Below are 16,198 nucleotides of genomic sequence, written 5' to 3'. Positions count from 1 at the left end.
AATAGTGACCATTTAATGGTGAAAATAAAGCAAAATAAATGAGAGAAATCACCATTGTCACCCCAATAAATTTAATTAAAAATTATATAAAACATAAGAGGAATAGTGGAAAAGAGAAGCCTACATTATCACTTATGATATGAGTGTTAACCATGCAAACAAAATTATTAGTTGAAAAATTACTTGCATTGGTCAAAATATAAAAAAATAAAAAATATACATCTTATCAGATATGACTATTTGGAAAAAATTAGCATGAATAAAATTTCCAATTCTGTAGTATAAAAATCTACTAAATTACCAAGACAGTAAGAATGGGTAAACAGAAACATAAAGAGTAAAAAAATTTAAAAAAGCTAAATTGTAACAAAACACTCTATAATCACTGAAAGTACAAAGTAGAGCCAGTAAAAAGCCATAGAGACTAATGAATTTGTGGTAGGCGTATCTGATCGACATTTAGTAAATATCATAACTATACTGTAGATTCCTTTTGACAAGAGAACAAAGGTCTACGTGTGTATGAAAAATTCTCAGGGAGCAACAATATCTTCTTAGAGTGATCAAATTTTAGGTGCTCAGTGGAAATGCTTAACAATTGTGTAGATGGTTTAATCCTCTTATCTCTGGTGTATGGAGAACCAACGATTTCTTCTAATAATTTCTTCTAATTATTTCTAGTATCATTATTGAATCTATTTATGATCGTAATGTTTTAAATTTAATTATGACTACTTGTAAGTACAAGAACTTACAAGAATAAAAAAATTAAAAAAAAAAACACAGCATGGTATCACAGACAGATAGACACAGAGACCAGTGGAATAGAATACAGAAACCAGAAATAAATCCACATATATTGTAAGTGTTGTAAGTGTTGAAAATGAAATGGCAGCAGTAGCTAAATGATCAAGAAATACAAATCATGAAAGAATTACCATAGGCTTAGGGAAATGGTCTGCTGCTTGAAATACTTACCAACTTTGGAAAACAATTAAATATTACACTGGAACTAGATTAAATATATCTAAAGTCATGGACTTTGTTGCAGTCATTAAAAGTGTCTGACATGGGAGCCAATAATGGCAGATGGAAGAGTGATAGTTATGTAATATGAGAGAAGTAGTACTAAAATAAACTAGACAAAAGTAATTGTATAATTGAAATGGTGTAAATATATGTTATTTAAAATGAATAAAATATAAGATATAGAATATATTTATATACTTTTCATACGTATAAAGAATTTATCAATGATGACATATATGGGTGTTACATCCTTTTTCTTAAATAAAAGTCAACTACAAAATTCAAACATCTGTATAAGTACTGATGCTAGATTGGGGATAAGGCAGAGAATTCTGAGGGGAAAATGTCAAAGTTTCTAAAAACATGCTCTTCAACAATCACTGTTTCCAAACAGAAACACTCATACCACCTATAAAGCTTTTTTTGCTCCTGTATTTTCTATTTCCGTTAATGGTACCATGATAGTCCCATGCAGATATATGGCCATTCTCTGGGTCACACACTCCCAAACTATGTCACTGTATTCTGTCAAAACTTTCTTTTTAACATCTCTTGAATTTATCTTGTTATTTCCATTTCTACTGCCTTTTCCTTAGCTCAAATCACCATATCTCATTTCAAGTACTACAATTGCCAAGCAAAACTTCTCTCTCGTATGGCTTGCCTTTAACCTTTCTTTTCTCTGCTGATGCTGTTAACATTCCAGGATGTAAAATTGCTCATGTCACTTCCCAGCTGGATTGATAGGGTAGTTTACAGTTTTTTAAATATAATTGTTTACATTTCTACTATATGCCAGCTGCAACTTCAGTTGACATCTTAACTGACAATATATTAAATAGTCATGGATGAAAATATCCAATACCTCAAAGGTGATTGATAGAAGATGTAGTTTTCTCTGTAGCTAAGGGAGGATGCACTTAAAACAAAAAATAAGGTCATCAACTAAACAGTTGACAGCTAACATTTTTTGCTAAATAAGAAACACCAAAATTCATTTTCAAACCTATTTACTATAATATACATATTGTCTTCTCCAAATGTTCAAAGAAAAAAAAAATGACACTGCAATTAAAGTGAAAATTTCTGGGAGATTCAGCAATTCTGTAAATGATTTATTTATTAGCTAGGCTCCATCAATCTGAGTAATGTATATAGTTTATTTTCAACTCTATTATGTAGTTTTTCTCTTCAGTTTTATAACCACTAGTAATGTAGAATCCAAGTTGAGGCCAGGAAAAAGAAAATTTATAATATCTTCACAGTCATTCTCTATGCATTTGCTTTATCTATCTCTACTTTTTGAGATGGAAAAATACAAAATTTTGAGGTATTACATATCAGACTGATAGTCCCATATCTAAAAAACAGGAGAGTAGAGTGATATTAAAAGTAAAAAAAACTCAATTAGGATGTCAGAGCATATTAAATATCAAAAGGGATACAAACTCAGGTTTCAAATTACAGTCACAACCTAAGGCTATACCACCTTTTTAAAAAGTAAGCACACATATTTCAAAATAATTGAGATTCATGTTCTCACATTTTCAATAAATCTTTATATTTGGATTTAGTACAATGGTATTGCTTTATTATCACAAATACTATTACTTCAGAAGACTTCTACAGACAGCAATAGTTACAGAATATGTTTACACTTGTGGTAGATTATATGAATTGAATAAACTCTGATGAAATGTATGGGTATATTAGAATATTGATTTTTAAAACAATGGACTTTAAAACGTGGATGAAAGGATAATGTATTTGACCAAACCTCCATTAAAGCTTGCAAATGTCTATGGACAATTTTTTGGATGTAAGAGACTGGACATAAACCGGTAAAGTTAAAGAAAAATGAAATCTCTGGTCTCCTGCACCTATAAGATAAAAACACTTTTTGAATAGCGAGTTAATGGAAATCATTCAATAGTTCATTAGTCACAGAAGAAAGAGACAGGTACCAAACATTCAATAGTCTTTCTTCAATAGTCACAGAAGAAAGAGACGGGTACCAAATATTATACATATAAATAACACTCATTTGGGTATGTTGTTGGTATAAGTGATTTCTTTTTCAGTTGTAGACAAAGTGTTCACTGGGCTCTGTTTATATGCATGCCCATACAACCCCCAAAATATTTATAAAGGTGCATGTACCAGTCCATATGTACTCATGGCAAACAGGAGACTCAAAGGGAAAAATTTACATGGAAAATTACTTCTTCCACTTCTTCACTCTTGTACATATGGGAATATACTAAAAAAAAAACAGTGTTATAATCAGGAAAATATGCCTCTAGTTCTGGGTTTCTCCAGAAGAAAGAAAAAAAAAGTTGGTATTACAATGAGAAATCCTTTCATACAAATAAATTATTTGATTGCATGAAACAATAACAACCACAAAAAGTAAATGAAACTATTTTCTATGTATCTGCTAACACATTAATTTTAATTTTGTTGAATCCTTTAAAATCTATTCCATTTTTTTGAGTTTCCATTAAAATCTATTCTTATATATAATTTTTATAATGTTATAATAAATCAGAAAATTTTTTCTGATAGTTGAATAATTTTTTATAGAGTAAAATATATTTATGCTCTTGTAAATCATATTTTCTCTCCGTATTAAACAGAGAAAATTAAGTCAAATAAAGATTTAAATAAAAAGCCCAGAAACACACTATAATTTTTATAAATTATAAATACTTAGCATATGTTTTATTTTCACAAATAAATATGTATATTTTAAATGTATATACATATATTTTTTATAAAAATGTAGTATGAATATGGCATGGAAATATGGCCGGTACAGTCAGTTATGATTAAAATTAAAAATTGCAATATGTCCAAAATAAAAATACTAAAACTTAATTATATACATAAACATAAAATTTCAGGAAACATCACCACTAATATATTAATGCTAATATTACTGAATATGCATCTGGTTTTATAATAGAGAAGGTTTTCCGTGAATAGAAGTAATGGGAGAATAATTAAAGTAAAAAGAGTTTTAAGTTGCATAAATGTATAATAACCTGTAATTGCTTTTAAGCAAAAATAAGAAGAACGTGAGAAGTGACAAAACATATTTACAGGGAATATGAAAAACAGAAGTGCTAAATTATATAACATACATGAAAATAAGCATTTCATGTATCACATTTTATAGAAAGTCCTACTAATGAATACAGGCAAGAAGTAGGGATACAGATGAATAAATGCATATGGACATCAACATGTGTATTAAACATGCTATTGATTTGAAATATAGTTCAGTATTTTTGTTCTCCGTTTTACATTTTTCTCCCTCTATCACCAATGATTCCATTTTGTATGTGAACTGTCTATCTATCTATCTATCTATCTATCTATCTATCTATCTATCTATCTATCTATCTGTCATGTATCTATCTATGTATGTATCTATCTATCTGAAACATTAACTTGCTTCCAAATATCAGCATTGTACAGAAAGGCAAACTCAGGGAAATGCCACCTCTGTCTCCATTCCTTTATTATGCCCAGTTCTCAGCCTTGCCAAGCCATTACTACATTCCCCTACAGAAAAACATCTCATTAAGGTTTCGTTTATCATTTTGTAGTCCTTTTGCATAAATGAACAGATACCAGTATATATTCTTATTTTCCCTGATATATAGTGTTTGGTGCTGGATTGTGTACTCCCAAAATTCATATGCTGAAGTCCTAGCCTCCAGTACTTCATAGGATCTTTAAGATTAAATGAAGTCATTTGGTGGGTCCTGATCCAATCTGAATGATATCCTTATAAAAAGAGGAAATTTGGACACACAAAAAGACACCAGGGATGTGCACGCACATAGTACAAGCAAGAAGGCAGCCATCTGCAAGCTAAGAAGAGAGGCCTCAGAGAAACTTAGCTGCCTACACCTGGACCTTGGATTACTAGCCTCCTTAGAATTGTGACAAAGTAAATTTTTGTTGTTTATGCCACACAGTCTGTTGTATTTTGTTATGACATCCATAACAAATTAATATACATCATTATAAAGCATTTATTATGTTTATATTCAAAAATTAACATTTAAATTTATGAATAAGAATAATTATCAGGGATCATTTATTTGTAAATCTCTAGAAGCCATCTAAATACATGAAACAGGAAAAATCATTATTCAATTATATTGCAGCCAGTAGACATAATTTTATATAGGTATCATTAAAATTAGTTTAGATGAATAATCATAAAATTCTTATGGCTTCTATGCTAATTGGTTCTAAAAAGTTTATTTGGAAAAACAAGTAAGTACACATGGAATAGAAAATAAGTAAGTGGAAAGACAGAAGTTCTGACAATTATGTTCACGAACTTGCCACCGTGCACTTCCATTGGCAGCACTGTACAAATAGCTCAGTGAGGTTTCATAACCTTGGTATATTAGTGTCTCATAGCTATGTTCATGTCTATGTGTGGCGGTGTCTTGTTGAGTGGCATTCATTATTGTTGTTGCATGTTTTTGTGTGCCATCACAAGAATGTCTGAGCATGAATTAGAGCAACAAACACACATTAAATTTCTTGTTAAAATTGGCAAGAGTGGAAGTGAAATCAGGGACGTGTTAGTCCAAGTTTATGGAGATGATGCCATGAAGAAAACGGCAGTGTACAAAAGGGTTAAACGTTCTTCTGAGGGGAGAGAATGCATCACTGATGAAGAGAGGTCAGGGCGGCCAATAACAAGCAGAACTGATGAAAACATTTCAAATATTAATTGAATTGTGCATCAAAATTGTTGGCTGAATGTGGGAAGCATAGCAGACCAAGTAAACATCAATAGAGAAACAGTTAGGAAAATCTTAATTGAAAATCTTGGCATGAGAAAGGTGTGTGCAGAATGGTCCCCAAGGAATGCACTGATGAACAAAAGCAAAGAAGAGTAGAAGTTTGCCAAGACCTTTTAGAGAGGCAAGACAATGTTTAGGGCCAGGTTATCACTGGTGATGAAACATGGGTGTACCAATGCGACCCTGAAACAAAGCGTCAAAGTGCACAATGGAAGTTAGCCAATTCTCCACGCCCAAATAAGTTCCATCAGTCCAAATCAAGAGTCAGAACAATGTTGTTAACCTTCTTTGATATCAGAGGGATTATTCATTATGAATTTGTACCCACTGGACGAACAGTTAACCAAGTTTACTATTTGGAAGTGCTGAAAATGCCATGTGTGAAAAAGTTAGACAATCTGAACTTTTCCCCAACAATTCATGGCTCTTGCATCATGACGATGCACCAGCTCACACAGCACTGTCTGTGAGGGAGTTTTCAGCCAGTAAACAAATAACTGTATTGGAACACCCTCCCTACTCACCTGATCTGGCCCCCAATGATTTCTTTCTTTACCCAAAGATAAAGAAAATATTGAAAGGAAGACATTTTGATGACATTCGGTACTTTAAGGGTAATACGAGAGCTCTGATCGCCATTCCAGAAAAAGAGTTCCACAGTTGCTTTGAAGGGTGGACTAGGTGCTGGCTTTGGTGCATAGCCTCCCAAGGGGAGTACTTCGAAGGCGGCCATAGTGATGTTCAGCAGTGAGGTATGTGGCCTTTTTCTAGTATTAGTTCACAAATGTAATTGTCCGACCTTATGTGTGTGTGTGTGTGTGTGTGTGTGAGTGTGTATTCACGAGACTGTGAGTATAGCATGGGGAAGATAGTCAATGATATAACAGCTATATATGAAGGCAGAGGGACAGTAAATTGGGGGGAGTTATCACTTTGTGAGGGGTGTAATGTCTAACTGTTATGTTGCTTTGTATACCTGAAACTAAAAAAAAAAAAAAAAAAAAAAGATTGCAACATCTATTCTTGCCAGCATGTCAGCCTACTGGCCAACCCTTCAGATTTTGAACTTGTCAGACCCCAAAATTGTGTGAACCAATTCTTCAAAATCTCTCTTTCTTTCTCTCTCCCTCACTCTTTCTACATAGATAGATAGATGGTACACAGATATGGATATAGATATATAGATATAGACATTTGTCTTTATTTGTTCTGTTTTTCTGGAGAACTCTGACTAATACAGAGAGTAAGTTAGTACCAACCAATGAAATTTTCACACGAAAGATTTGTGTACAGTTTTTTGCATGTAGATATATCAAACTGGCTATGGTGAAAACAATGCGAAAATTTCCAAAGAATACTGAAAGAACAATTAAAAATTTTGAATGTTACCTGGATGACAATAAGTAAACCCTGCCCTCAGATGAAGCTATTTTTCTGTTGTGCTAACATAAGTCAAACTTCATTATTTTGTAGCAATGATATAGCAGCAGTGACCTAACCTGGGAACTTGTTAGAAATGCAAATTGTCTGGCACCACCCCAGATGTACAAAATCAGCAACTATGGTATTAGGGCTTAGCAAATGTATTTGAGGAAGTCTTCTGTGTAATTATAATGCATATTGCAGTTTGAAAATCATGGTTAATGAGTAAAATTGGAAACCAAATATATTTTAACTAAGTGCTAGCTTGTATTTATCATTAGTTTACTTAGTTTGTAACCATAATAAGAAATAAGGTCATTATGCCATTCAAATATAGTCTACCAATAATATATATTTTAAATAAATGATAAGTAATAAACAAAAATTGAGACTAGCAGGCTTTTGTTCCAGCCCATCACTAGATACGCCACAAAAGCCACAGGGAAGTATATGAATATGACACTTTAGTAAAAATTTTGGAAGATGGTCAAAAGGTACAAACTTCCAGTTATAAAATAAATGTCATGGAAATATAATGTACAGAATGGTGACTGTATTTCCACTTACAGTATTGTGCATTTGAAAGTTGCTAGGTGAGTAGATCTTAAAAATTCTCATCGCAAGAAAATAATTGGGATGAGGTGTAGCCACTATGGAAGGCAGTGTGGAGGTTCCTCAAAAAATTAATAATAGAATTACCATATGACCCAGCAATCCCTCTCCTAGGAAACTACCCCAAAAATCTGAAAGCATTTATTCATAAAGATATGTATGCTCTGATGTTCACTGCAGCTTTATTTAGGCTGGCCAAGACATGGAAACAACCAATGTCCTTTGATGGATAATTGAATAAAGAAGTTGTGGTATATATACACAATGAGATAATATTCTGCCATAAGAAAAGATGAAATAGTGCCATTTGCAAAAAAAAAAAAAAGATGGATCTTGAGATTATTATGTTAAGGAAAATAAGTCAGACAGAAAAAGTATAAGATTTCACTGATATGTGGGATATAAAACTAAAAGCAACAAAGGAACAAGACAAACAAATAAAGAAACAAAAACTCACAGACAGAGACAATAGTTTAGTGATTACCAGAGGGTAAGGGGGGAGGGGAGTGGTAGATGAGGGTAAACTGGATCAAATATATGGTGATGGAAGGAGACCTGACTCTGGGTGGTGAACACACAGTGTGATATATAGAGGATGTACAATAGAATTGTACACTTGAAACTTATGCAATTTTCCTAGCCATTGTCACCCCAATAAATTTTAATTGAAAAAAAAAGAATTGTAACTATGTGTGGTGATGGATGTTAACTAGACTTACTGTGGTGATCATTTTGTAAAATATAAATATCAAATCATTACGTTATACATTTGAAACTAATTTAATGTTATATGGCAATTACATCTTAATAAAAAATACTATAATTTTTAAAAATAAAAGTCATCCTTGGGAAGGAATAAAAAAGGCAACTCTGACTTGATGTGGGCGGGAAATGGCAGTGAAGAGGACATCCAGATGTCAAAACTGGGAGACAGACATATCTATAAACATGAATGCCTATCTGATCAGAAACTCCTGCTCAGTGCCAACCAGAGATGGTGAAAGAAAAAACAGCTTTTGAAAAAAAATTGTGCCTAGGCTCAGGGTACATCAAGGCAGGATGTGGTATGCTGCTAGTGGAGGTGGGCAGCCCCAGGCTGTGGCTCTGACGCTATCTGCTTTCAGGCACACACCAACTTAAATTCACCAAAAGGGCATAAGGAGGGACCTGGACATTTACTACGCTTCTCAGGTACATATTATCTGCCAAAGTAGCAGATTTCATAAAGGGAAATGAACTAATGGAAAAATACTTAAATAATTGAGGAGTTCAACCACTGCTAAAATGAAGGTGACAGCTGCGTAGACTTGTAATAGATGAAAGGAAGCTACTGAGGGCATGAAGTTAGTATTTGCAATTATAAAGGTCCACATGGAAATAGCAAGTATAAAAATATGTATTTTAAATAAAGAACTGAAAAATGGGACATAGCCAAAAATAAATTATTGAGTTGGAAGATCTGGTTGAGGAAGTCTTTTCTCAACAGAAAATGATAAGGAGATAAAAAATATAAAAGCAAGTTTAAAATACATGGAAGATAGGAATAGAAGTGCCAATATCTATATAATAAAGTCCAGTTTTTAAATGTTTGGCATTGAAATTTCTACTCTTAGGATGCCAGAGAAGTTTATATTGGACTAAGATTACAGCTGCTAATGATTATGAAAGTTGAATTAAAAAAAAAAAAAGATATTTAAAGACATTGGAGAGCAACCACGTGGAGAAGAAACGACAATGCATCGCAGGCCCCCTAAATCCTCCAGCATGCCAAACACCAACCATATGAATGATTTCATCCAAGATCACCCAGCCTGAAGCTGGCCTCAACTAGAACGGTTTATGTCAATCAATATAATTAACACTGCTTATTGTTAGGTTTTTTACTTACATGTGATATATTTGAAGGTTGCTAAATAAGTAGATCCTAAAATTTCTCATGACAAGGAAAACAAAAACAAAACACATTTTCTTTTGTTTTTTTTTTTGTTTGTTTTGTTTTCTTTTTTTTTTGTAACTATACTAAGTGATATTCGAATGTTAACTAAACTTCTCGTTGTAATAATTTTGCAATATATGCAAGTTGAATAATTATGCTTTACATCCTAAATTTATACAATCAAGTATGTGACTTATATCTCAATAAAACTGAAAGGAAAAAAAAATATCAGTGCAATAAAAGAAGTGTGCTTATTCTGGGAAAAGCTTCACTGAATCTAACATGACTAGCATTCCAGAAGTCAAGCCTCCATATTTTCGTTATGTTTATAGACAAGGAGCCCAGTAATGTCTATGTGAATATGTAATGATGCACTTTTCTTGACTGAGGAGGTGGTCTTATTATTAAAGGTGCTTACTGGAGAGAGTTGCCAGGGCAATCCAGTTCAATCACAAAGTAAAATACAGAAAGCAAAATATATAAGTGAGAATTTAATTTCAAATAATATTGTTTAAGTAACTGTTTTGTTGTGGTTTGTAATGCAGTACACACTGATACGCAAAGAAAATCGTATGTAGCCACATCTATAGTGGATGTAGTATTTTATATTTTCTCCAATATTATATGAAAGTTCCGGTGCCTACACATCTTTGCCAACAATTCGTATAGTCAATCTTTTTTTTTAATTTTAGTCATTTAAGTAAGTATATAGTGGTATTTCACTGTGGCTTAACTTATGGTTCTCTAATGATTATTGATATGGAGCATCTTTTCATGTCCTTATTTGGACATCACTAGATGTTTTTTGGTCTGCTTAAATCCTTTGGATTTAGAAGTGTCTGTTTAAGTCCTTTTGGCCTGTTTTATAACTGGGTTGTTTTCTTGTTACTGAGTTTTGAGAGTTCTTTATAGGTTGTGTACTAGACATATTATTTACAAATATTTCCATCCAAACTGTGGTTTGTCTTTTCATTCTCTACAAACAGTCTCAGTTTCATTCTCTACAAACAGCAGAAGATGTTAATTTGATGAAGTCCAATTTATCAATATGTTATTTTATTAATGTACTTTTGTGGTTATATCGATGAAATTTTAGCATAACCCAAGATCACACGGGTTTTTTCTGTTTAGGGTTCAGGCTAGAGTGATGAGAGCAAGTCACTTCAAGTATACAGTTAAAGTGGACCCAAGTCTCAGAGCCATGCAAGGGCACCGGCACTGTCCCCCTTCCTTGTGCCTTCCCACCAGCCCGAAGTATAACCTCTCTGAAGGCAAACATTCTGTCTGTTTTAGCTCTTGTTTATATTCTCAATGATTATAACAGTTCCTGGCACATACTAAAAACTCAGTTAGAATTAGTTAAATGAAAGAATAGAATAAAGACCAATATTTTCAGTTGTAGAGAGCCTGTGGCAGGTTAACACAGGATGTGAAAAATCCATTGTTCTCCCATGTGTGAGGTTTTAACCATTGTGGAGAAAGTGGATAGATAGGTATATCAATCCTAGGAAAAATATATCTGTTTATTCATAATGATCATGGGAGTAAGGAGTCAAAGTAATTCCAGTTTTCATCTTTATGCTCTTCTACTGGCAATTTTAAAAATAACTATCCATTATTTTTTAATTGTGAGAAGAAATGCAGCGGAGGTTTGTGAGATGAATTCTTCTCCACTAGTATACCAAGGCTTAGTCTCACATCCTCTTAAGTGTTAAATGTAACTTTTTATATTCTTAAAAGTGACAGATTAATGCAGTCCATGTTGTATGTTAGAACTAGATAAAGAGAAAAATAACGGTGACCCATTGTGCAGTTTCAATGAAGAAAGCCTTGTATTTTCTCATATTTTAATAGCCACAACAGAATACCACAAATGGGTCTTTAAATTTTTAAGTAGGAGCAGTAAAATGATCTGTGTTCAGATCAAGAGAGTTGTCTCCAAAAATTCACATTGTTGTACACAAGTCTATTTTTGTAAAAGGAAAAAAAATCCCTAGACTCTAAAAAGCATATTGCCTCAGTATGTGCTATTATTTTTATCTAGATATACTCTAAAATACTTTATGTGCTTAGAGCTTCAATAAAGCAAGCAGTTTCTTTCTTTTTGTTGTTCTCTTTCCCCTAATATTTCCACCACTAAAATAAAACCTCCCATGTAATGGGTTGGGAGGTGTGTGGTTTCTCATGCCTCCTGATTTCCTTTATTTTTTCAATTTCCTTTAGGAATAATACACGATTAATCATAATTCCCCCAAAGTTTTCCATTTGGTTTATTTGTTGCTGTTCTTATTGTAGTTTGTTTTGTTTATCTTCATTTCTTTATTTATTGACTGTTTTCTAATAAGAGTATTATATCTAAATCTTGAATTTTAATTGAGGACCTAAAATAATGATTGGAAAAATGTGTGTGCTTACCATTTGTCAATAAAAAGGAATGCGTGTGTATGTTTGTGTGTGTGTGTGACTGTGTGTGTGCCCATACATATGCAAATACGAGAGTACAGTCTATGATTTTAAGTTATATTTATTTATTTTTTTAACAATTCTAAAACTAGTCAGTTGTTATGGTTTATTATAGAATATGTAAGTTGACTGATGATAAAATTCTAGCATATATTTGATGTTTATTATTATTTTATAGTATATCAACCTGAATAACAAAGTTCCTGGAGTACTTATATTATTTTGTATTACAAATAATTTTAATTTATAATGAGTGCATTACTCAAATCAGCCATCTTGTGATTAAACATTAACTCTTTTACCTGGATTTTTAAAGGATCTATTTAAATGGGGTAACTAATAAATAATTAGTTATTCAAGTTTTTTGGACAAATTTATGCCCAGGGTCTTAGGGAGTTTAAGTCTACTATTAAGGAATATAGTTAATTGTCTACCAAAAAAATGAAAATCATTTACCACTATCTTTGCTTAATTTCTTCCCAGTGGTTTGTGCATGTCTAACAAATAAAGCCTTTATAAGATCTCTGTTTGGAGGAATGGTGGCTTGCTTACACAGAACAAATTTCCAGTTAAACAGAATTTAAAATCCTGTAATTATTTTTGTATACTTTCTTAAGAGTCTTAAAGATCTGAGGAGGATGTGAGAATCTAGAGAGATAAGAAAAATACCTCTCAATTAACTTTTGCTTTGAGGAAATGTTAAGGTCAGGGCAAACTGAGGTTTTAAGCCAGTTACCTTCCGGGGAAAGGAGGTGAAGGTCCCACCCTTTATAGGAAGCCCACCTCTAATAAGCTGTGAACCCAATAGGTCACAAAATTAGGGTGAAAATTAAAGAAACTTATTTCTTCCCTATGATAACCCCCACTTCCAGGAGACTGCAACAGTGGAGTAGATTTGGAAAAAAAAAAAAAAAAGAAAAAGGAAGGAAAAAACAAAAAGAATCCCTGAGAAACTGTGCTTACAGATCAGCTCTCTAATGGATTATTTTTATTTTTTTATTTTTATATTTATTTATTTAGTAGTTAGAATTATCAATGCTGTAATGAATTGTCATTTAAGATGGTCACTGATTTCCAAAGATTTGATACCATGCTGAATCAAAAGACAATCCTCTATGAAAGAAATTATCTTCATTGCAGGTCTCAAGAAACCCACAAAATTATAGAAACATCATTCCATAAAGACAATTAGGAAAATAAGAATAACAGAAATGTAAATACCTAAGATATAGAAATTATTAGGTATAAATTATAAAACAATGAAGTTGGATGTTTTTAAAGAAACAAAACATAAGATTAAAATATTTATAGAGGAAATGAAATTATAAAACTTTATATCACATATTTAAGAAAGAAAAATGAAATAAAAAAATAAGAGTGCAGTGATCAGTTTGCCAAAAAATATGATGCAACAAAAGTGGGAATCCATGACCTGGAAGATAGATCAGAAGAAATTATCCAGAACAGAGCTCTGACACAATATAAGAAAGGAATATAAGAAAGGAAATAAAGATGAAAACAGGGACAAATATTCGAAGTAATGATGACAAAGACTTATCCAGAACCGATGAAACACACAAAACCCAGATACAAATTCACAATGAATCTGAGTTAGGTTAAATAAACATACTTCTACATGCTAAAAGAGAGACAAGAAAACAAACAAAATGAAAGATGAGAAGTGACTTTAGAAGTAGCCTAAGAAAAAACACAGATAGATTATTTTAAAAAAATATATCAGTAAGACTGAAGAATTCTTACATTCCAATAGAAATCTGAATATACTAGAATCATTTGTCCAGTGAGCTGATAAAAATACATACCAATCTATAACCCTAAGATTAGTAAATTTTTTTCTACAAATGAGAATGTCATAAGAACATATTTCTAAAAAAACATAAACACACAAGCACACACAAAAGAGTTGATTACAGTCTCAATACGGGAAATTCTAAAGTATGTAACTCAGGCAGAAGGAGAATAATTACTGATGGCTTTAGAAAATGAATATAGAGGCAAAGTGTGATAAATATTTGAGTAAATAATAATAAGGCCTTGTGAGGTTTGATTTAAACTAAGACACAATTAAAAGTTATGGAAAAAATAAATATGTAAGTTGTAAAGTATGTAAATGATATAATTTTTCAAAATGTATTATTGGTGAGAAAAAGGAATTTTTAAATTAAAATTATATGTTGATAAAATAAAACTATGTGCTTTCTTTTTGATGGTAACACATTTAGCAAATATAAAACTATCACATTAGTGAAAGGGCCATAAAATTAATGATTAAAAAATCATCCTAAAAGGAAAACTAAAGAGATAAGAAACATGGATAAAATAGGGGGAAAATGCACAGATGAAATACTAGATTTAACTGAATTATGCATATCAGTAATTACATTGATTCTATACAGACCAAATTCTCCATTAGAAAAAAAAATAGAAGATTAGAATAGGTTTATTAAAAAAACTACTTAGACATTTATGAATATTAATCAAATATAATGAAAATTTTAAAAGGATGAATTAATTGTAAAAAATATAAAGACTGTAAATGTTAGCAAAAAGAACACTAGAATACTTGGAGGAAGAAATAATTTAATAAATTATTGATAAACATGATGTTTAAACTAAGTCAAGCCACATAGTAGAATGGAAAAAATAAGCTATCAAGTGGTTAGAATATCAGCAATATATATTGGGGGTGACAAAAAAATATATACAAGTGGACATTTTGGTAAACGTTGCCAAAGCAATAGTATGCTGTAATCAGAATTGTCTGGATGCTGACGGTAACCACTTTGAGCGCCTCTTGTAACTGCAGAAGTCAAATGTAACTTGTATTCATCTTTTGTTATCAGTAGATATTGAGTATTACAATTTTAATAGTTTTTTCTTTTCTTACATTGTGTATACATTTTTTTTGGCACCCTCTGTATATTTGACTGCAATATGTGACACAGGAATTAATGACAATATACTGTTATCATGAAAGCTTATAGGTAAATATGAAAAAAACCCTCAAATAAATAGAATAATGAGGAAAAACATTTGAACAACACTTCATTGAAGATAAATTTAATTAAAAATAATTATTGGGAAGGTTTTAAAACTCATTGGAAAGAAAGAAATGCAAACTAAATTTCAACCTCCATTAAACTGGCAACATTTTAAAAGTCTGTGTATGTGAAATGATTCTGAGGATGTGTAGCAATGGGCAAATTCACATCCTGCTCTTGTAAAATAGTATACTGGCAACAGCACTTCAGAAAAAATGTAGACATTGCTGAAGTTGAAGTACTCATATCTGGTGAACTAGCAGTTTTACTGTTAGGCATAAAACCAAGATCAGAGATTATTAGAATTTATTTATGTGTGTGGGCCCTGTGGTAATCTGATAACACCTATGGATGACTTCTCAGACTAAATTTTTAAATGAATCAATTAAAATACATAAAATTTCAAAGAAACAATTATCAAAATATTAATATAAAAATATATACACAGAGGAAATGTCAGAGTGAATTCATTCATGCAAATTATTTGACTTTTTTAAATAATTCATTTGTTTTATATTTACTATATAGCACTAGATGCCAGAAAACAACAAGAACATAAACATTATTTGCAGAGAGTCTTACATGACATGAAAATGAGAAACATCCAGTTCTTGGGGACATTATTATGGGGAATGTTGCTAACTCAGCAGGGTGTGTCTGAATACAGAGATCAGAAAATTGGGGGTAGGACTACCTCATATGTTTATTTATAACGGATATTTATGGAAGAGCTCATATTCCAGGCTTATCTTTAAATTCTTAACAAAACTCAAGATCCTGCTCTCTTTTACCAGATCTCCTAATGTAGACAGACTATGATATCAAGTAGTAATCAATGCTAC

Source organism: Rhinolophus ferrumequinum, chromosome 13 (assembly GCF_004115265.2).
Source record: "Rhinolophus ferrumequinum isolate MPI-CBG mRhiFer1 chromosome 13, mRhiFer1_v1.p, whole genome shotgun sequence".
Taxonomy (NCBI): Eukaryota; Metazoa; Chordata; class Mammalia; order Chiroptera; family Rhinolophidae; genus Rhinolophus; species Rhinolophus ferrumequinum.
The sequence above is the reverse complement of the archived record's forward strand: the minus strand, read 5'-3'. Positions refer to the sequence as shown.